Source organism: Macaca nemestrina, chromosome X (assembly GCF_043159975.1).
Source record: "Macaca nemestrina isolate mMacNem1 chromosome X, mMacNem.hap1, whole genome shotgun sequence".
In the NCBI taxonomy this organism is placed as follows: Eukaryota; Metazoa; Chordata; class Mammalia; order Primates; family Cercopithecidae; genus Macaca; species Macaca nemestrina.
In genome coordinates, this window is record NC_092145.1 from 124965928 (window position 1) to 124989774 (window position 23847).

General features: G+C 39.4%; 2 long non-coding RNA genes across 3 annotated transcripts in view; one reads left to right on the top strand and one right to left on the bottom strand.

The window, feature by feature from the left end:
- The window catches only part of LOC105499045 (uncharacterized), a 353694-nt gene that overhangs the window by 182696 nt on the left and 147151 nt on the right, over positions 1 to 23847 (top strand). The gene's annotated exons all lie outside the window — the stretch shown is intronic.
- Positions 12261 to 12873, bottom strand: LOC105499044 (uncharacterized). The gene is made up of 3 exons (XR_011618417.1): positions 12792 to 12873; positions 12635 to 12710; positions 12261 to 12295 (listed from the first exon to the last, which is right to left on the bottom strand). It is a non-coding gene; the product is annotated as an uncharacterized lncRNA (long non-coding RNA).

Below are 23847 nucleotides of genomic sequence, written 5' to 3' on the forward strand. Positions count from 1 at the left end.
GGGAGTGTAAATTAGTTCAACCATTGTGGAAGACAGTGGTGATTCCTCAAGGATCTAGAACTAGAAATACCATTTGACCCAGTGATCCCATTACTGGGTTTATACCCAAAGGATTATAAATCATGCTACTGTAAAGACACATGCACACGTATGTTTATTGTGACACCATTCACAATAGCAAAGACTTAGAACCAACCCAAATGTCCATCGATGATAGACTGGATTAAGAAAATGTGGCACATATACACGGCAGAATGCTACACAGTCATAAAAAAGGATGAGTTTGTGTCCTTTGCAGGGACATGGATGAAGCTGGAAACCATCATTCTCAGCATACTATTACAAGGACGGAAAACCAAACACTGTATGTTCTCACTCATAGGTGGGAATTGAACAATGAGAACACTTGGACACAGGGTGGGGAACATCACACACCAGGGGGTGGGGGCCTTGGGGAGGGATAGCATTAAGAGAAATACCTAACGTAAATGACGAGTTGATGGGTGCAGCACACCAACATGACACATGTATACCTATGTATCAAACCCACGCATTGTGCACATGTACTCCAGAACTTAAAGTGTATATATATATATATATAAAGTCTTCCAAGCTGAAGAAATCTCTGAGCAAAGTTTCCAAGGTAGGAGAGTATGTGGTGTGTTCCAATAACAACACAGAAGCCAGGACAGAGCAAATGGAGTGAAAAAGAGGAAGGAGAAAAAGATGAAGTCAGAGCTGTAACAGAGTGCCACACCAAGTAAGGACGTAGACTTTTACCCATAGTGGACTAGACATGCATTGCAGGATTTAAGCAGAGTGACGTGATCTCAGTTAGTTTCTAAATGGATATGTCTTGCTGTTTTGTGGTGGTTTAGTTAAGATGTGTGAAATAAAGAGAGAAGTCAAGAGTAAGGTTTTTGTCCTGAAAAACCAAAATAATAATTGCCCTCAACAGAGATTGTGAATGGAGTAGATTTGGGATAAATAGTTTTGATAGAGTTCAAATTTAGACTTATTCAACATAAATTGCATGTTAAGCATAAAAGTAGAATTACTGAATGTAAAATGTGGATATACTTTTGAAGTATGAAGTCCAGCACAGAGTTCAAAGCGAGGATATGCATTTCAGTGTAGTAACCAATTAGATAGTATTTGAAGTCATGGGAGTGGTTACCAAGCTTGTAAAGAAGGGACCTAGGACTGAACATTGGGAAACTCCAAGGTTTAAGGGCAGCAAGAAGAGAAAGAAAGAGAAAAGGAAGTTGAAAAGGATTACAGCAAAAGAATAACGTGCTCTGGAAGACAAGTGCAAGTGGGCAATATTTCAAGGAAAAGGGAGTGATCACTTCTGTTAAAAGCTGCTGAGAGGTAAATTTAGAAGATTGAATTGCTAGATAGTAGGATACTTCTATTTTTAATATTTTGAGAAACCTCCATGCTGTTTTCTATAATGACTGTACCAATTTAGATTCCAATTTACAGTGTACTAGTGTTCTGCTTTCTTCATATCCTCACCAACGCTTGTTATCTTTTGTATTTTTGATAATAATAATTCTAACAGGTGTGAGGTAGCATCTCATTGTGGTTTTGATTTGCATTTCCCTGATAATTAATGATTCTGAGAACCTTTTTATGCACCTCTTGCCCATTTATATGTCTTCTTTTAAGAAATGTCTGTTCATGTATTTTGTCAATTTTTAGCTGGGTTATTTGTTTGTTTGTTTTTTGCTACTGAGTTTTATAAATGCCTTACTTGTTTTTATTATGAACTCCTTTTCATATGCATGGTTTGCAAATATTTTCTATTTTATTTATTTTAAGTTTCAGAATACATGTGCAGGATGTGCAGGTTTGTTACATAGGTAAATGTGTGCCATAGTGGTTTCCTGTACCTATCAACCCATCACCTAGGTATTAAACCCATCACCAGGTATTTAAGCCCAGCATCCATTAGCTGTTTTTCCTGATGGTCTCCCTACCCCCACTCCATCCCCGAAGACAGGCCCCATTATGTTGTTCCTCTCCCTGTGTCCTTGGGTTCTCATTCTTTAGCTCCCACTTATGAGTGAGAACATGCAGTGTTTGGATTTCTGTTTGTGCATTTGTTTGCTGAGGATAATGGCTTCCAGCTCCATCCAGGTCCCTGCAAATGACATGATCTCATTTCTTTTCATGGCTGCATAGTATTCCATGGTGTATATGTACCACATTTTCTTTATCCATTCTATTATTGATGGACATTTGGGTTGATTCCATGTCTTTTCTATTGTGAATCATGCTGCAATAAACATAATGCATGCATGTATCATTATAATAGAATGATTTATATTCCTTTGGGTATATAGCCAGTAATGGGATTGCTGGGTCAAACGGTGTTTCTGCTTTTAGGTCTTTGAGGAATGGTCACACTGTCTTCCACAATGGTTGAACTAATTTACATTCCCACCAACAGTGTAAGAGCCTTCCTATTTCTCCACAGCCTCACCAGCATCTGTTGTTTCTTGACTTTTTAATAATCACCATTCTGACTGGCATGAGATGGTATATCATTGTGGTTTTGCTTTGCATTTCTCTAATCATCAGTGATGTTGAGCTTTTTTTTCATGTTTGTTGGCCGCATAAATGTCCTCTTTCGGGAAGTGTCTATTCATGTCCTTTGCACACTTTTTAATGGGGCTGTTTGTTTTTATTTTGTATATTTGTTTACATTCCTTGTAGATGCTGCATATTAGACCTTTGTCAGATAGATTGCAAAAATTTTCTCCCATTCTGTAGGTTGTCTGTTCATTCTGATGATAGTTTTTTTTTTTTTTTTTTTTTTTTTCTGTGCAGAAGCTCTTTAATTAAGTCCCATTTTTTTGTCAGTTTTGGTTTGCAAATACTTTCTCCCATTGCATAGATTACTCTGTTGATTTCTTCTTTTGCTGTGTAGGTGCTTTTTAGTTTAATGCCATCCCATTTGTCTATTTTTGCTTTTGTTGCCTGTGCTTTTCATATCATATTTTATAAGTAATTGCCCAGACCAAAGTCAAGAAACTTTTTCACGACATTTTCTTCTAGTAGTTTAACAGTTCCATTTAAGTCTTTAATCCATTTTGAGTTGATTTTTGTGTACCTTGTGAAATAAAGTTGCAATTTCATTATTTTGCCTGTGGATATCTCCATTTCAAAAAAAGATGAAATTAATAATATACATATTTGTAAATATAATGGGAATTATCTCGTTGAAAGATAAAAAAAAAAAGATGATATGGGAGAGAAGATAAAGTTGCTGGAATAATAGCCTTGAGTAGGAGAAAGGGAATGGGATCTACTGATGAAGGTGGAGATATTGGCTATGGAGAACAGCACAGAAAGTTTATCTATAGCAATATAAGTTAAGGCAGAGTGCAAGAACACAGATGCTGGCAGGGAGAAGATTTAGTAGTACAAGTTTCTAGAATTTCTCATTCAGTAAGTAGAAAGCAAGGTCAACCTCCAAAAATTAGAACAAGGTGTTTGGAAATGTGAGGAGCTAAAAGAAGGTGTGAAACTGTCACCAGAGAACCTGAGGGCCAAGGGAAGCCTGATGCACATATCAAAGCTTCAGAGTATCAGCCAAAAGCAAACACAGTTTCTAATTTACTCCCAGCTTACCTCCCTTAGGGATAGGAATGATTAGGGTCAATTTAGTTGTTTTTTCTTCTCTTTCTCAATAATGTATTTTGTAGCTTTCTTAGCGCATTCGAACTATTGCAGGTTGAGTATCTCTTATCCAAAATGCTTGGGACCTGAAGTGTTTCGGATTTTCGATAACTTTTTGGGAGGATTTTGGAATATTTGCATATACATAATGAGATATCTTGAGGATAGCACCCACATCAAGACACAAAATTTACTTTTATATGCGTCTTATACACATAATCTGAATGTAATTTTATACAAAACTTGTAATAACTTTGCGCACGAAACAAAATTTCTTTCATTGAAATATCGGAAAGCAAAAGTGTCGCTATCTCAGTCACTCATGTGTACAGTCTGTGATTGTTTAGCATTGCCATCATCATTCCTGACTCTGAATTTATATGCTACCTATAGGCATTTTCTTACACTTATTGATACATAAGTACTTATTGATACGTAAGTAAAAAATACGATATATCATTAGTATAGTGAAAAAATAATGTGTTCAGGGTAACTAAGCAGCATAATAGCATCCTCTGTATACCTGTATCAGTTGTTTAAAAACGGCAGCAACAAACAATGGCAAGGCCTTCAGACTCAACCTACAATGCTGTTTTGAGCAACATGTTACTGTACACTGTATTTTATTTTTTTAGATGAGAAGAAACAACAGCAGTTGAAGGACCAAGAATTGGATCCTCTAGGGATGAGGAGACACTCTGCTGTACGGCTTTTAAAAATGTTTCCTCCAGAGTCATTTGCCTTATTTAACAATGGTTTCTGTCTTAGAAGTCTCTCTTTGATTTTTATAAACCGATATGATTTTGCACTTTGTTATGAATGCAAATGGATCTCGTCCTTCAATAAGCCAATCACACCTATTCACCATGTCATCTACAGGCATTTTTTTCTGCAGTGTTAACCATGTCATCTTCATCACTGTGCACCTGCATTTTGACCATGACCCACCACGTGAGATCAGGTGTGGAACTTTCCACCTGTGGGGTCAAGTTGGTGTTCATAAAGTTTTGAAGTTTGGAGCATTTAGCAATTATGGATGCTCAACCTGTATAATATAAATTACTGAAAACTCTTGAGCTACTCAATGACCTCCCTTCCACTGTTACTGACAAATAAAAGATAGGTGTTACTTTTAAGCACAAGGCAGTGAGGAGGACAACTAAGATCATGGAATCCAGACCAGATTGCCTAAGTTAGGACCCTGACTTTATTTCGTATTAGCCATGAATCCATGGGCAGCTTCTCTGGATCTTATTTATTTATTTATTTATTTATTTATTTATTTATTTTTGTAATCTGACGATTACTGTGGATTCTTGGTATGAAGGATGTTCTATATAAGTCATAGTTATTATTAATGCAAGCTTAATTTTTCATCTTGTGTGCCCCCATACAAGACTGACCCTAACCTTGCTCTTTTATGTAGCATCAGCATTATATGAACACAGCCATAGGCTCCAGAGACCTTAGAAATTATCTAGCTTAGTATCTTCATTTCACAGACATGTCAGCTGAAGTCCAGAGACAGGATATAAACTGGTCAAAGATATTAAGCTGGTTAGTATTTATACCTCATCTTGTACCCAGTTTTCTGACTTCCATCAAGGTCAGTCTATTTCTTCTTGATGTTTACAAACCTTCAGTTCCCTCTTCCCCTATTAATATTGTTGATCTTTTCATAAATAGTGCTGGCTTCCTCTCAACAGCATCTAAGGATGCTGATGGCATTGCTCTGATAAATAATAATAATAAAAGTAATAGTTGACATTATATGTGGGGACATCCTGAGACAATATCCAATGACCAGTAGAATCATCTGGGTTATAGGCAGACACACCAGCTAGAAAATAACGAAATAGACACAAGTTATGATCTTCAGGGATCTCTGTGTGTAGATTCTACCCATACATATGTGCTTTCTTTCCTCTTTATATTTCTGGTCTAGTCAAGAATCACTACCTTTATCTTGCACCATAGCCTGAACCCTATAACAGTCACATGGTACTTTTCAAACCTATACACTATGTTAGCACGCTGTGTGGGTCTGTATCATTAATTAGAATATGGAATCCTTGAACTTCCAACATTTGGTCAGATTGCAGAATAGTTAATCTTTGGTCTCTTTACTTATGGTATCTCCCATGCCTGCAGGGTCAGGAAAAGCTTGAAAAGCAGCGGTGAATATCATGGAAGGCTGCAAACCAGTCATCCTTTCAGGATTAGCACCTGGTGTAAGTCATGTTATACTAGAATCTGGTCTCAGCTTTTCAGGCATAGAAATGAATGAAATTTATATGCCCAGAGGTGACTATTCAATTTGCAGTAGATTTACACTAAATAACATGAAACTAGTATGTTAAAGAGAAACTTACTTATTCATGTTAATAAAGAACAGTTTTCCCCAGATACCATCATGTCTAATAAAGTAAAAGAGGGGCCGGGCGCGGTGGCTCAAGCCTGTAATCCCAGCACTTTGGGAGGCCGAGACGGGCGGATCACGAGGTCAGGAGATCGAGACCATCCTGGCTAACACGGTGAAACCCCGTCTCTACTAAAAATACAAAAAAACTAGCCGGGCGAGGTGGCGGGCGCCTGTAGTCTCAGCTACTCGGGAGGCTGAGGCAGGAGAATGGCGTGAACCCGGGAGGTGGAGCTTGCAGTGAGCTGAGATCCGGCCACTGTACTCCAGTCTGGGTGACAGAGCGAGACTCCGTCTCAAAAAAAAAAAAAAAAAAAAAAGTAAAAGAGGGATGTGTTAATCCCCTATCAATACCTTCATTTTCCACTCTCCAGGCATTTTGGAAACCAAATAATACATCAATTTGCTTTGTAACACAAACCGAGAATGAGATAAGCAACACGATTTAAGGGGATTTATGCCTAACGTCTGGAAAGGTCCAGGAAATTGCCTTATCCTAGAATATAGTCACAATCATTCAACACAAGTTGACTGAACATCTGTGAAACATCAAGTACTATCATAGGCCAGATATATGCCCATTTGAAGATCACATTCTTCTAGGGGTCGTAGGTGTGGGCAGACATAAAACAAACACTAAATATAATACATTTGAAGGTAATATGTGATATGAAAAATAGTAAAAATTAGAGCAGGGCAAAGCAGATAGGGTAGTGTTAGGGTGAATTAAGTAATCAGGGATAACCTCATTGAGAACGTGATATTTAAGCAAAGATTTGAAAAGGAATTCTGGGAATAGAGAATCCAGACAGAGCAAATAGCTTAAAAATTGGCCCAAAGGCAGTAGCATATCTAATGAGTCAGAGGAATATCCAGGAGGTAGATGTGGCTGCAACATGATGAGTGGGAAGTAATAGAAGAGGTTTTAAGAGAGGCGATGGCTATTCAGATCTTAGAGATTTATGGAGATCATTGAAAGAACTTTGACTTTTACTCTGATTGGGAAGAAAGTCATTAGAGTGTTGCTAATAAAAGGGTGATATTTGACTCTCAGAAAATGATGCTGCCATTTGTATTGAGGACAACTAGGGAGCAAACATGAAAGTGGAGATATCAACATCTCTGTCCCTTGGCAATGCTGAATGTTCACTGACAAATATTACTCTTCCTGACATTATTTTTACTCAGTGGATTTCTTTTGTTTTATTAGACAGGCTGATTTTACTAGTTAAGACACATTCAAAAGAATGTTTCTATCTGTCATAAAAACTTGCTTTTCCCCCAATTTTATATCTAGTTAAATGGCCTCACTCTAAATATTAAAGACTGAATTTGAGAAGAATTGTCAAAATATAGTATCTGTGGTTGGGCATGGTGGTTCATGCCTATAATCCCTGCATTTTGGGAGGCCAAGGTGGGTGGATTGCTTGGGTCCAGGAGTTTGAGACCAACCTGGGCAACATAGTGAGACCCTGTCTCCACAAAAAATAAAAATAAAAAATTAGCCAGGTATGGTGGTGCACCCCTGCAGTCCCAACTACTCGGGAGGCTAAGGTGGGAAGACCATCTGAGCCCAGAGAGGTCAGGGCCATAGTGAGCCAGGATCAAGCCACTGCACTCCAGCCTGGGTGAAAGAGTGAGACCCTGTCTCAAAATATATATATATATGTGTGTGTATATATATATACACACACACACACATATATATTCATATATGTATTCATATATGTATATATATATTATAGGCCAGGTGTGGTGACTCATGCCTGTAATCTGGGAGGCCAAGGCAGGTGGATCACTTGAGGTCAGGAGTTGGAGACCAGCCTGGCCAACATCGTGAAACCCCATCTCTACTGAAAATACAAAAAATTAGCAGGACTTGGTGGTGTGTGCCTGTAATCCCAGCTACTCAGCAGGCTGAGGCAGGAGAATCGCTTGAACCTATGAGGCAGAGGTTGCAGTGAGCCAAGACTGTGTCACTGCACTCCAGCCTGGGCGACGGAGTGAGTCTCCATCTCATAAATAAAGACTGAGCACATCTGTAATCCCAGGACTTTGGGAGGTCGAGGCGGGTGGATCACCTGAGGTGGGGAGTTCGAGACCAGCCTGGCCAACATGGTGAAACCCCATCTCTACTAAAAATACAAAAATTAGCCAGGTGTGGTGGCACGTGCCTGTAGTCCCAGCTACTCAGGAGGCTGAGGCAGGAGAATCGCTTGAACCAGGGTGGCAGAGGTTGCAGTGAACTGAGATCGCACCTGCTGCATTCCAGCCTGGGCGACTGAGTGAGACTCTGTCTCAAAAAAAAAAAAAAAAAAAATATATATATATATATATATATATATATATATATATATATATAAAAAATACACATACAAAATATATATAATAATATATATTTACACACGTATGTACATACATGTGGTATCTGTTGTCCTACACCCTCCAAACCATCTTCTCAGTCACCTTAGCTCTCTTTTCACTGCCTTCCTCCCCACTAAGCCAAGTAGAGCCTCACAATGCACTGTTACCCAATGCTCTGGCAGTAGCTACCAATAAAGTTGATTTGGACAAGCAAGATAAATCTATTTTCTCTCCACAGGGTTGAGTATTTTTGTAGTGTCCTATATAAGAATCTGTATATGTAGTTCATAAACTGGGGACAATTCTTTCTTTTTTTCAAACTTTATTGAAGTATAACTGAAAAATAAACCTGGTATCTACTTAAAGTATACAAAGGGATGTTTTATTATTTCCTACCTTCTGCTAACTTTGGGTTTAGTTTGTTTTTCATTCTTCAGTTTCTTAAATGGTAAAGTTAGCTTTTTTATTTGAGATCTCCGTAGATAATGCATAGATTGGGAATAGTTCCATTGTAGATCCCTTTCTGCACTAAATGTTACTTAACATTGGTCCCCAAAGGCCATTTAGCTGATGATGTTATATGCAGTTTTATACATTTATTGTCTTATTACCTGTATGTTCATCTATTCTCTAGCCCTTTGTGTGATCTAAACCACTCACGAATTGCCAAGTTCATGAAAGTGAGCTGCTAACATCCCTGAGTGTTCACATGAGTTAACTAGGAATCTCTCTTGTTTCACTCCCAACATCCTTTCTCTTGGGTCATATCTCTGTATTCTGATTTTCAGGTTCCTTGGTCTCTACCTAGTACTAGATATTTACATTTAAATTTTATAGCATTTGAACTCTGTGGTTCCAAACATGTTTGGGCTTTGTGTTTTCTCTACTTTTTCATTTCTTTTTTCCCATTACTTTTTCATTTGTGTTTAGTAGGAATCCTCATCATAATTTCTCAGTGAGAAGAGATTCAGATATTGAAAAGAAATGGCTGCCTTAGAATTGTTTCACTGGAACACAGTTTAAGAGGACCACTTTGATCACTGATTAAACATCTGAATCTTTGCAATGGGCCACAGGAATAACTAAAGCTGAGAGGGAAGCTATCAAAGGAACAAAATGTATTACCTATATGGTAGACACTGTGACAGACCACCCATATTCACCTTCAAGGAAGAATTTATTGCCTCAACTTTCATCTAAGGCATCCAGCATGGGCATCTTTAAAGAACCAAACAGGGAAAATCAAACCAAACCAAAAGAAAAAACTCAGCAGTAAATATTGCTCAGCAAGGGGTGAGCTTGTGATGGTTAATACTGAGTGTCAACCTGATTGGATTGAAGGATACAAAGTATTTATCCTTGGTGTGTCTGTGAAGGTGTTGCCAAAGGAGATTAACTTTTGAGTCAGTGGACTGGGAAAGGCAGACTCACCCTTAATCAGGGTGGGCTCCATCTACTCAGTTGCCAGCATGGCTAGCATATAAAACAGGCAGAAAAATGTGAAAAGGTCAGACTGGCCTAACCTCCCAGCCTACATCTTTCTCCCGTGCTGAATCTGGATTCTTCCTGCCCTCAAACATCAGATTCTAAGTTCTTCAGTTTCGGAACTCGGGCTGGCTCTTCTTGCTCCTCAGCTTGCAGATGGCCTATTATGGCAACTTGTGACTGTGTGAGTTAATACTTAATAAACTCCATATCTGTCTGTCTGTCTATCTATCTATCTATCTATCTATCTATCTATCTATCTATCTATCTATCTATTTATCTATCATCTCCTATTAGTTTTGTCCCTCTAGAGGACCCTGACTAATACATCTGCTTCAGGTTGTGAATCAAATTCACATCACCTCGTGTATTACTCTGGGATGTAGGCTGATAGGGCTGTGGCTCCCTAGGTCATATTCCTCTCAGGGAGGAAATCTAAGTTTCCCAGAGTTGTGAGTAGAAACGAACAATGCCTCTTAATACCCAGGTTTGGAACTGGCGCACTGTTACTTCCACCCACTTTCTATTGGCCTAAGCAAGCCACATGGTCAAGTCAGGAGACAATGGGATGAAGATATGAAAGTATACCCTTCTTAAGGAGGAGTCAGTAAACACTTTCAGTCATGTTTCGGTAACCTAGATCAGGTACAATAAAAGTCACATATGCATTCACGTATACAACTGGGAGACAACTTTTTACTGAATAGAAATATAATCTATCATTGTTACACTATTAACACTCCTTTTATTTGTTTAAACATGGTAAACATGTGTCTGATAATTCCAATATCTGTTGTCTTTGGGCATCTGATAGCGTATTTTAATGTTTTTGTCACTATTTTCAATGCTTTAATTTTGTGTGTGTGTGTGTGTGTGTGTGTGTGTGTAAGACTGTGATATTGTATATCATGATACTTTAAGGAGAGTGATTTTTGGAGTTAAAGTACAATCTTCTAGAGAGAATTTCCTTTACTTCTGCCAAGTAATTAGTAACATGTTCAACCACAGAAATGGTATGAATTTCAGCTCCGATACTTTTCAAAAGAGAAGGTGGTTTGTCATAAAAAGTGTAGCAGATAACGTAAAGGGGTCAAATATTTTCCTGAGAAGATTTATATATAATCTGACTCCATTGCCTATTGGGGTTCTACGTTCTTAGAAAGCCTTTTATAAATAAACCAGGTTTGAGAACAGTAGGAAGGAACTTGGAGTGGTAACTGAAGCCTAAATCAGGCCTTAGACTACTAGGATATAATTATAGACCAGGACAGTTAACTGTTGTGACAATAGCCCTGACCCCTTCCTGCCAAATCTTAGTTGCTTAATATAACAAAAATATAGTGCTAGCTTATGCACCAATTCTACATGTGTGTTTGGTGGATGGCCTTCCATCGAAAGATTCAGGACCCAGACTCTTCCTTTATATAACACTGTTACCTCATACGACTTCAGAGTCACTTGCTGGGTTTACTTCTGGCTGCCAGAAGAGAGTGCAGAATAGTGCAAAAGATATATTGATATGCTGGATTTGGAAGTGGTTTACATTACTTCCATCCCCATGGACCCATCTACTGCAAGGGAGGTCGGAAAAAGTGGCTACGAAGAAAAGGAATTAGATTTGGTAAATAACCAGCTAGTATCTGTGATGCGTGGAGTTCCAAGAAAATCAAGCTGAACCTGAAAACTTCGTATGACTAACTCAAATACCACAGGAAGGCATCGGGATTAATGGATGTACATTAATCAGAAAATAATAGGTTATCATTTTGAGAAGCTATGATTGTGTGTGGTAGCCACAGCTAAATGTGACAGCGGGAGGAGAGAGAGAATTTTATATCCACATTCTCTCATTCCCTCCCCACCTTTAATCCGCCACCCCAAATCACCACTACCGCAATGCAAACGAAAAGAAAACAATAACAACAAAAGAAAACTCACAAAAGAAGAAGAAACTGGACCTGGACAGGTATTATTGTATCAGGAAATAAGAATGACATGGGACAGTTGAAAACACCCTTTTTTAAACAGTGACACTGTGAGGTTGGAGCAGCACAGAGTCAACACTGGCACTGTAGGTTCTGCTTACAGAGAATCACCTTGGCGGCGCAATAGAGGTTCAGGAACTGCCTCTCCAGATTTCTAGGCACAGATGTTAATGCCTGGCTTCACTGCGAGCTATTTGGCATCTGCTTCCAGTGGTGAGTGGTGGATGCATAATTGCTCAATGCAGTATAGCTGGGTTTCAACTGCAGACATGAGGTAGGTTTCCTCAGAATACAATAGTCCAGTTAAGCGTTCTTCCACCCAAATACCAGAAGTGGGATGATCCTGGTGATGTGCCTATGAGAGGAGGGGTGGATAGTCTTCAGTGCTGATAGGATAACTCACAGAAATGCTGAATTGACTATTAAGACCATTGCGACCTTATTTGCACCCCTAGTATATGAAGAGGGCTTTTTCGTTACAGTTAGAATGAGGAAAATTATAGTGCTTCCTGTTATTTGGAGAAAAAAAATTAATCATCATAAAATATACCCCAATTTTATCCCTAGAGTGATGCAGTTGTGCATGTCTACAGTTTGCACGTCTGTTTGGCAGGGGTGTGATTCCCGCATAACTTATGAGCAGCACATCGACATCTGCAGGGGGTGACTTTCCTTCACTCAGAGAGAAACTGACCTTGAGCGTTGCCATTGGCTGGCTAAGTAATGATCCCATTTCCTGGTGAAACACTATCCATTTGCTTCAAACATGCCTTTTGAAAAAGAAGAGAAAAGAAAGGTAACAAATGTCCTGAACCAAGAAAGTTTGAGCTGACAAATAGTATAGTTTGTACCTTGAATGTTAGAGGCATTGCCTCAGGCCAGCCCTTGTTTTGATTGTTCCACAGGGTTGCTGGGCTGTGTGGCAAAACAGTGGCGAACCAATGTACTCCTGGGATAAATCGGGCCAAGGTCAATTTTCATTTGCATATTCTGCTTTCCGTTTGCCCAGAGTTTTCTGCTTGTGTTTTTCCAGAGCAACTACAGAATATTCTGTCTGTGCTCAGTGTACCTGAAGAAGAACCTGCCTTACATTAGGTTTTTCAGCCTGATATTTACATCCTAGGTTACACGCTTTGTAATCTAAATCTAGTTGTAAATCCTTGGCTTTTCCGCATGAGGCTTTCTACCCCCATAGCACCAAACCATACTGCTCACAAAACCATAGACACTTCAGATTTCACTGATTCGTTATTATGTATCATTCCTTATCTCCAACCTCTAAAGCTTCTTGACATTGTAGATCATGTGGGACCAGAATTTGGGTTCCAGAAGTTGAGTTCTGATCATCCTGCATTGCAGTTTGGAAGTAATCCTGGAGCAGAGAAATCTATGTCAGTTCCTAATCAAGTAAGGGAGATCCAGATCTCAGATTTTCAGAATGAGATGTCAACGGGTCCTACATTAAAATAACAAAGAGGATTGCTCCTGTCATCCTCAACTCTAGGCCTTTCTGGGTAAAATTAACTACTTTTACGATTGAAAAACATTTAATCAAAAATCCAAACGAATCTCAGGAATGCAAGAGAAGGGGACACAGGAGCTCCCCTCTCTCCAAATGCCACCGATATGTACTGTGAAAACTATTCTAGTTTCTCAAAAAATAAGAAAGCACGGACTGTGTTCCACATTTGTTTTTTCCATATAGGAAATGGAGATGAGGCTCAGCAACATGTGAGCACATCTTGACATAGCAGTGAGAGAATGTCAAGTGAAAGACTCCCACACGGGGTTCCTGAGGAGAAAGTCAGGATGGGCCCTATACATGTGCGCTCAGGGAAGGAGTCCCAAATGAGGGCCAAGTGAAAGGGAATCCTATGCAGGATTCACAAGAGGAAATTGCATGAATGGACTTGACATGTGTGTAGCCAAGGAATCTGCCTCAAGAGAAGGCCAAGTGAAAAGAAATCTTAGGCTGGATTCCTAAGAGGAGTGCACAGGAAGTGACCAGCTATGTACACTCAAGGATCATGGACTAGAGAAGGCCTGGTGAAAGGGCATTCAGTGCAGAATTCCTAAGATTAAGCATAGGAAGGGGCCTGCATATTTGCATGTTAGATTCAGGAAAAGGGCAAGTGAAAGGAATTCTATGCTGGTTTACTAAAAGGAAATAGAGGAAAGGCACATGCACTTGTGCTCTAGGGAAAGACCCTGAGAGAAGTCAAGGGAAAGGGTCTTAACTTAGTTTCCTAACAAGTAAGGACGGCAAGTGTGTATTCAGGGAATCAGACCCCAAGGACTCATCATTACGAATAGCATTTATTGCATTGCAGACAACATTATTTAGCATTTATTATACACCAGACTCCTTTACATCATTTCTTTAATCATCATAACAATCCTACAGGTAGGCTATATTATTGTCCTTATTTTACCAACAGGGGATTAGTGCGTTAAAAATCTTCCCCAAACCAAACAGACAGTATGTAATGAAGCCAAGATGCAAATCCAGATCAGTCAGCTTTGAAGCTTCGAGGTCTTACTAGAAATGCTTTAAAAACACAAGGATGACTTTTACAACACATTAGTGGATCTAACTAATTTTTAAAGCAACAAGAGATAATAAAGTTCATATAAAATAACCCTTAAAAATATAAACAAAGATATTTCTGAACAGGAATAGTCTGATATAGAATAATTTTTCATAAAGATGGAAGAAAGACAAAGAGTTTGTTGTCAGGGACTGTGGTACCAAAAAGCTATTTTGTGGTGTATGTAATTCCAACTGAGATTCCAAGAATCCCACTGGTTTCTGACCAGCGAACTAACTTTTAAACAGATACATTTATTTTGGACCTGTATAACATCTCCCCTACGACATCAGGACAAATTCTCTTCACCAGTGGATAACGGATGTGCCTGAAAGCTCCTCCTCTCAGACTCTGTCGTCTACCTGCCCTTTTCTCTTATGAATTCAGCCTAGGTCTCCCTTCCACTCGACCTCTCAGATCTGATTCCCTGAGTGCACACATACAGGACGCTGTCATCCTTAATTCTTAGGAATCCAGGTTACCATCCTGCTTACTTGACCTCTTCTTGGGCTTTTTCCCAGAGAACACACATGTAGGCCCCTTCCTGACTTTTCCACTTGGAGATTCTGTGTAGAACCCTCTTTCACTTGGCCGTCTCTCACAGCTGATTCCCTGGTTGTACACATACAGGCGCTTTCCCACATTTACCACTTAGGAATCCATCCAACCTGTGTCCATTTCACTTACCTTATGTCAGGACAGTTCCTCGAGTGGACAAATGCAAGGCTTCCCCTGCGCTTCCTTCTTAGGAATTCAGTGTTAGAAGCCTTTCACTTCAATTACTCTCTGGGCTGCTTTCCTGAGTGTAAACACGTAGGCCTCTTTGTGCCCTTAATTCCAGGAATCAAGCTTAAGACTCACAGATTTTTAATGTCACTAAGCTCCCATTGGTAAAATAAGGACAATAATATAGCCTACCTACAGGATTGTTATAATGATTAAAGAAATTATGTAAAGGAGTCTGGTGTATAACAAATGCTAAATAATGTTTGCATTGCAATAAATGCTATTAGTAATGATGATGATAATGATGATGATGATGATGATGATGATTACTATAAGAGAAGGCTGATGATAGACCATGAACGACTTGAGAGTTCAGATTGAAAGGTTGTATTTAGATACAATGTGCAGATATTGGAGAGGCAAAGTTTTAAAGCTACTCTGACATTTTTAAGTCTAGTAAATGATAGTATCATGAACAAACAATGGGAAATTAGAAAAATGGAATCAGGGCCTGACGGATGAGTGTCATGGGTGTTGTCACTTCACCAGGGCCATTATATAATTTAGATTCTTCTCAAGCAACAATAGAGCCTGATAATTTGCTAATCAATCAATCGTCAGAGAGCTATGCAAAATGTACAATTTGCTGGGCACGGTGGCTCACGCCTGTAATCCCAGCACTTTGGGAGATCGAGGTGGGTGGATCACAAGGTCAGGAGTTCCAGACCAGCCTGGCCAATATGGTAAAACCCCGTCTCTACTAAAAATACAAAAAATTAGCCAGGCATTGTGGCACATGCCTGTAATCCCAGCTACTTGGAAGGCTGAAGCAGGAGAATTGCTTGAATCCGGGAGGTAGAGGTTGCAGTGAGCCGAGATTGCACCACTGCACTCTAGCCTGGATGACAGAGTGAGACGCTGTCTCAAAAAAAAAAAAAAAAAAAAAAAAAAAAAAGGCCGGGCGCGGTGGCTCAAGCCTGTAATCCCAGCACTTTGGGAGGCCGAGACGGGCGGATCACGAGGTCAGGAGATCGAGACCATCCTGACTAACACGGTGAAACCCCATCTCTACTAAAAAAAATACAAAAAACTAGCCGGGCGTGGTGGCGGGCGCCTGTAGTCCCAGCTACTCGGGAGGCTGAGGCAGGAGAATGGCGTAAACCCGGGAGGCGGAGCTTGCAGTGAGCTGAGATCCAGCCACTGCACTCCAGCCTGAACGGCAGAGCGAGACTCCGTCTCAAAAAAAAAAAAAAAAAAAAAAAGTACAATTCGTAGTAGAAAAGAACACTAGGTATTATGGGTATATAACTATAGCTGTCTCGTATTATACAAATAAGTACAAATAAGTAATTTAAGATAATACCCTGTCTTCCTTTTTTTTTTTTTTGAAGTGGAGTTTCGCTTTTGTTGCCCAGGGTGGAGTGCAATGGTGCAATCTCGGCTCACTACAGCCTCCGCCTCCCGAGTTCAAGCAATTCTCCTACCTCAGCCTCCCGAGTAGCTGGGATTGATTACAGGCGCATGCCACCACGCCCAGCTGATATTCTGTATTTTTAGTAGAGACAGGGTTTCACTATGTTGGCCAGGCTGGTCTCGAACTCCAGACCTCAGGCGATCCACCCTCCTTGGCCTCCCAAAATGCTGGGATTACAGGCATGAGCCACCATGCCCAGCTGAGAATACCCTGCCTTTCTAGGCTCCTTTATCTGAAGAGATGGCACCGTGTCAGTAATCTAGCCCTTTGAGGATAATGGTCCTACCTTGATTAAGTACCAATCATTCTAATTCTGAGATGTTTTCCAGCCTTCTTAGTCACCAGAGAATCCCATTTATGTGGGATCCATGGGCTGAAGCCATATGATTTTGGCTTTGGCATAAAGGGATTCTATCTACTGGACTCATCCCTTAGACCTCTGAACTGTCCACTACTCTGGCCTGGGCATGTGAGTTCCCAGTCAGCTCCTTTATCCATGTCCAAATATCCTCTGACTAGCCTCATCACTCCTCTTCTAGCCAATTGATTACAAATTCCATGAAAGCTCCTCTTTGGCCTCTCTTCCAGTTCCTTGTCATCTCCTGTGATAAGCCTTAGCTCTACCCTCCCACTCAGTCTCCCACCCAGAGATTTTCATCATCCAATCTGGAACATCACCCTGATTGCTACTCCTCCTTCAGTAACTCTAGATCTGAGCTTCTCCTCTGACATAATGTAGTGTACAGTTAACACACATTCCTTAGATCATGAAATACATGGTGAAACGGAGGGAGGCCAGAACATATGGGACCATATAGGAAGGTGAGATGAGGATTGCAGCAGTTTACTAAGTTCCATCCATGAAATATAATGCATAGTTACTGTTCCACCCAGCTGACACAGGGAGTTAACCAAAAGCAACTTGGAAGAAGTAAGAAAAACATGTGGTTGAAAAATTACCTAAGTGAATGTAGTATGTATATAATTTATAGTAGAGATTTGAGAGTCAAATAGCAGTAACCTTCCTGGAAAAAAAAAAACGACAAAGATTCACTAGTGGTTTGCAATTTTATTTAAAGCATTCAGAATTCATTCTTATCAGATGTATTTTTTTTGTATGGTTCTTACTTCTTGAGATGGGACACAAGGACTTCTAATGAAATCATTAGGAATCTCTCAACATCACCCATACTATTTCTCTCTCTCTCTCCTAGTCTCTCTCCTGAAGCTGGATCAGCAAGTGAATAAACTCTCTTACAATTTAGCTTTTGTTAAACAAGACAAACACTCTGAGAAGTGGCTCTCAAAGATTTCCCTAAGAAAGAGGAAAGTGATAAAGTGGTGGACAAAACACTTTTTAAGAGAGAGATGCAAAATAGTTTTTCACTAACAAGTTGTGTATTTTTCTTAATCATGCTGATTTCTGCAAAACTACACTTGACATGTTTGTCTGAAGCTTGGACAAAAATGAGTTAAGATTGCAAAGACATTTGTGTAATTACTGCCACAGGGCTCTCTGTTTTGGACATTTATTACAAAACAGAGATAAAATGGTTTCACAATGACAATAAATAAACTCAAGTGGCTCTTGGTCTACTTGGTCGTATGACCAATGTGACTCCATTCTTGTGGTGCTTAATAATCTCCAAATCCATCCTACCAAATATCAAACACTCCCCATGACTAGCAGTTGTCTTGCTAACCATTTAAATTCACTCCAGGCACACTTCACCTCATGACATATGATATACAGTCTCTTCTTCCACATGCACAGCTCCCTGGAAGAGTTCAGCCTTTTGGCTAAACAATGCACTAAAGACTAGGAAATGTCATCTCCATCAACGTTTGTTACTAAGACGGTAACTATTGGTGAGAATGTAGTTTTTCTCACTTATTAAAAGGAGTAATACTTCAGACCTGTTTTTAGATCACACCTCTGTCTAATGGTGCAATATCTTTCGGTTGTAATTTGATTTTGTCTTCAGGCAGAATATAAAGTATGACTTTAAAAATTCCCTCCACCACAAAGGATCATTTCATTTCTCCTTATTCTGGAAGGAGCAAAGTGTGGTTTCTTGTGCAGGGGCCAAGCAGAAACAGCAAGTGACTTTACGATACTACTTTGTCAACCACCAGTGTTGTCTGTTGCCTTCAAAAACACTTATTTGATAAGGCATTTCAATTTACAGTGCTGATTACAACAAAGGCAGAGTGAGGTATGTGAGAGATAGAGTCACTCTTCATTCCTTTTATAAAGCAAGTTAATTGAAAGTGGAAATTGTTCTAGGCCCAGAAATAACAAAGGAGAGCAGGGTGAGAGTCAGAAGGTTTTAGAGTAGAATTGTCTCTCTTCCTCTTTGATCATTTCTAGTTAATTGTACTTCATTTTTAAAAATGTATTCTTTGGTTTCCACTAATCCCCTGATGACCTGCCTCAGTGACCATCAGCTATTTCTTATTTTATTCATTTACCTACTGACACCTGAATGCGTAAGTTTGAGATTTGACTCATTGATTTCCTTTTATGACCCCACATATGCACCCACTGCTTTATTGTTCATCAGATACCTGGCCTCTTCCTTCCCCCTCTCTTTAGTTCACATGTGCGCCTGAACCACAGAAGTTCCAGCTTTTATTTTTAATTGTCCCACACAGAGTCAGGTTCTAACTTCTCCACTCAGGCCATACTTAGTAAGGTTCAGAGCAAACTCAACTTTGCTTGCTATTCTCATCTTTTCTAACCTATTCCTCCCTCATTTTGCCCTGGTTCTCCAAATCTGCAACCACATATTTGTAGAAGTTTTTTAAGAAAAGTAAAACAAGTCATGAAATAAAGTCCTACATCCCTGGAATATGACAATGGCTATCTGTAAAAGGGGAGAGGCTTTCCTTCTCTGAAGTTACGAGATAGGCAAACAAGAATAGATAAAATTCTCTTTGACAAAATACATATATCTTAAAGCAATTGTAGATGAAACTTTCCAATAGTAATATGGAGATCTGAGCTTCTCCTCTGACATAAACATAAGACAGTAATGTAGCGTTAACACATGTGTCTCCGATCATGCAATACCCTAGCACTTCATGGTGAAATGGAGGGAGGCTGAACAGATTGAGGAGTTTGTCACAAACTAGACAAACTGTCTTCATCATAGATATTATTCTGTGAATTCTAGGATATTAATAAGCAATTGAGTCAAATTCAAAAGTACAAATCACGAGATGTTTTATTGAATGTTACAGATACATTATCTCATTTTCTTTCAATCTCTCTCTTTTGTCTTTTCTTTGGAGAATGTTTGCTTAAAAAGCAAAATAGAATCAATATTTCGCATTTAAAATAATTTACTTGAGAATAAATTATAGAAAGGACAATTGGCATGAATAGATTGTAGACATATGTAATGCTTATGCCCAAAAGTTATGCAGATGGAAGATATGAATACATTCAAGCATGGCTTAAATAAATTTCAAATCACCAGTCCATAATGGGAAAATAGATGGTGCTAATATATCTGTTATTTGTGAGAATAATATTATGAACAGGACCATCATCCTCCTAAGACAAGTCCTTTTCTGTAGAAAATCACTGGGGTCAGATGGTCTGTAGGTAAAAATTGATATCGCATTTTAATGTCTGTTTTGGGTATCTATTGCTGCATAACCAACCACTCTAAAACAACACATTAAAAAACAAGTTGTTTTAATATTCCTCACAGTTTTATGAGTTGAGTGGAACTCAGCTGGGTAATTCCTTTTGCTATTCTCACTTGAGACATCTTGTGCTGTTGTAGTCACATTGTGACTTAGAACGTCCAAGGTGTTTCACTAGCAGGTCTGGCTTCTTAAGGTTATGTGGAAGTTGGAAGGCTAGGCTCAGTTGAGACATCAACATGGTTGAATCTCTCTCTCTCATTCTCTCTTTTCCTCTTTCTCTTTGTCCTTTCTTTCCTCTACAGTCCTAGTACTCCTACCCCTCCACATGACTTCTCCACCAAGTCTCTCCATATGGTCTCTCCAGTAGGACTCCTGCTCAGGGTGTCCACAGTAAGAAGAGCAGAAGTCCCCCAACTTTCCAATTGCTCTTTAGTCTTAGGCTCAGAACTTGAAAGAGCATCATTTTTGTCACTTTCTACTGGTTAAGTAAAATACAGAAATAGCCATGATTCAAGGGGAGGAGACTACCAAGGGTGTGAATTCACTGGGGAAATCCAACTTTACAGATTACCTTGATGTTCATGTTAAGTCTCTGAGGACTGCTATGCTCTTTTATACTGTCTTCTTTGAAGATCTCATCCACTTCTGTAAGTTGTCTATCACCACTTGGAGATGTATCTTGGTTTTTCCCCCTAGTGATATATTACCAGCTCCCTGTAAATAATTGGTGATTGAATACCAATTATGGGCTAGGTACTTCACATAAATTATTTCTAATTTATTGACAACACTGGATCTAACTCTTGAGAAAACTGAGGCTTAGAGAAGCTTAGTTTACGAAAGACATATGGCTAGTAAGGGACAGAACTATGACTGAAACCCAGGCATATCTTTGTGTAAAGCCCTCACATGTTTTTTCAAAGGCCCCACACTATTTGGGCTATTTTGTCACTTAGGCTTAGGTGTGTGATTTTAGTCAAGATAATCAGCTTCCTAGTATCAATTTTCTCATCTGTAAAGTTGGGATAACAGCATGTAACCTGGGGAAGTTAACATGTAAGCTGGGGAAGTTGTTTTGAGGAGAAGTAATGTATAATAAAACTTAATACTGTGTTTGACTTTGTGACTATTACTAGTTAATGGCAAAATCAAGAGATGTGTTAATATTTCCCAAGTCTGTTGCATTATTCTACCTCTTTACCCTTTTTCATTAACCCCCCAAATACTGTTTTGCATTCCAACTTTTTAGGTTCAGGGGCTATATGTGCAAGTTTGTTACAACAGTATATAGTGTGATGCTGAGGCTTGGGGTACGATTGAACCCATCACCCAGGTAGTGAGCATAGTACCCAACAGGTTGCTTTTCAACTCTTAGCCCCTCTTTTTTTTTTTTTGGTTTCATATGAATTTTAGAATAGTACGTTTTTTTCTAATTCTGTGAACAATGACATTGGTAGTTTAATAGGAATAGTTTTCAATCTGTAGATTGGTTTGGGCAGTATGGCCATTTTAACAATATTGATTCAACTAGTACTGATGATTAAATGGGCCCCTATGCTATATCAAACACTGTGCTAGAAAACAGAGAATCAGTGTTTAATAAAGTGTAGACTGCTCATGCCCTTAGTGGACTTAGATTCTATAGGGAAATGCAGGCATCAAACAAATAATTACAAAAATAAATACATATTTAGAATTGGTGATAGTGCTATGAAGGAGTGCACACTATATCAGGGAATCCAACCTATCTGGTGAAGGCAGAGGGTAAGAATAGCCTTCTTGCTGATGAGACCTGAAGTATGAGAAGGATTTACCTGACAAAGAGTAGGGGAGGAAAGTTCCAGGCAGATAGAACATATGTGTTGCCTTGATGCCAGGAATATTTGGTATCTTTATTAAATCAGAAGGGGAAACAGTGACTGAAGCATTTTGCTTGCAAGGTAGAAAGAAGATAAGGGAGAGGCCAGAGAGGTGATGAGAAATCAGGTCATGATAAAGTTCTGTATCAATTGTAAATTTTATCTCATGGCTTCATCACCCATTTGAATGTCAAAAATCTTTCAACATCCACAAGAGACTCTTCCACTTGGAAGGTTTTCCATACTCTTGTTCTTCTGTGGATCTCTCCTTCCTCTGGGTGCCCACATCAGTGATGGTTTTCTTATCATTTATTTGATATTGCCATGTCCTGCCATATGCATCCCCAGAGACTGAAATATCTAGTTGTGCATGTCGTATCTCTACAACATGTATTTAAAACTTTTTCAGCTAAAATACTATGTCTCCTATTTTGAATAACAAACAATTTCTTTTATTGAACTTTTTATGTTTTCCTACTAACATGGTTGGCATGAGCCAGACACTTTTCCAAGTACTTTCTCGTATTCAATTAACTCATTGCATTCTCACAACAGCCTAATTAATACTATTTCTTCCACCATTTTTATGACCAATAAAACTGGGGCCCAGAGCCAGGTGTGGTGGCTCATGCCTGTAATCCCAACAGTTTGGGAGGCTGAGGCAGGAGGATCACTTCAGGCCAGGAGTTTGAGACAAGCCTGAGCAACATAGCAAGATCCTCTCTCCACAAGAGAATAAAAAATAAAAAGTAAGTTAGCCAGGGATGGTGGTGCACACCTGTAATCCTAGTTACTTTGGAGACTGAGGTTCAAGGATCTCTAGAGTCCAGGAGTTGGAGGCTGCCATGAGGTATGATTGCACCACTGCACTTCGGGTTGGGCAATAGAGCAAGACTGTGTCTCAAAAACAAATAAAGACAAAAACTGAGGCCCAGGGAGATTACATAACTAGCATAAATTCACACAACTGGTAAGAGAAGATACCAGGATGCAATTTCAGACAATGTAGACACGTGGTTTTTATTTCTTCATCTTCCAGGATATGAAGTTAAGGTTTATATAGATTAAAATATATACCAATATTACAACTAATAGTATGAAGAGTGATACGGTTTGGCTGTCTCCCCACCCAAACCTCATCTTGAATTGTAGTTCTTATAATGCTCACATGTTGTGAGAGGAATCCAGTGGGAGGTAACTGAGTCATGGGCATGGTTACATCCACGCTGTTCTCATGAGAGTGAGTGAGTTCTCATGAGATCTAATGGTTTTATAAGGGGCTTTTCCCCTTTTGCTTGGAACTTCTCCTTGCTGCTGCCATGTGAAGAAGAACATGTTTGTTTCCCCTTCTGCCATGATTATAAGTTTCCTGAGGCCTCTCCCGCCCTGCAGAACTGTGAGTCAATTAAACCTCTTTCCTTTATAAATTACCCAGTTTCTTCATAACAGTGTGAAAAGAGACTAATACAGTAAATTGGTACCAGGTAGTGGGGTGCTGCTGTAAAAATACCCAAAAATGTGGTAGCAACTTTGGAACTGGGTTACAGGCAGAGGTTGAAACAGTTTGGAGGACTCAGAAGAAGACAGGAAAATGTGGGAAAGT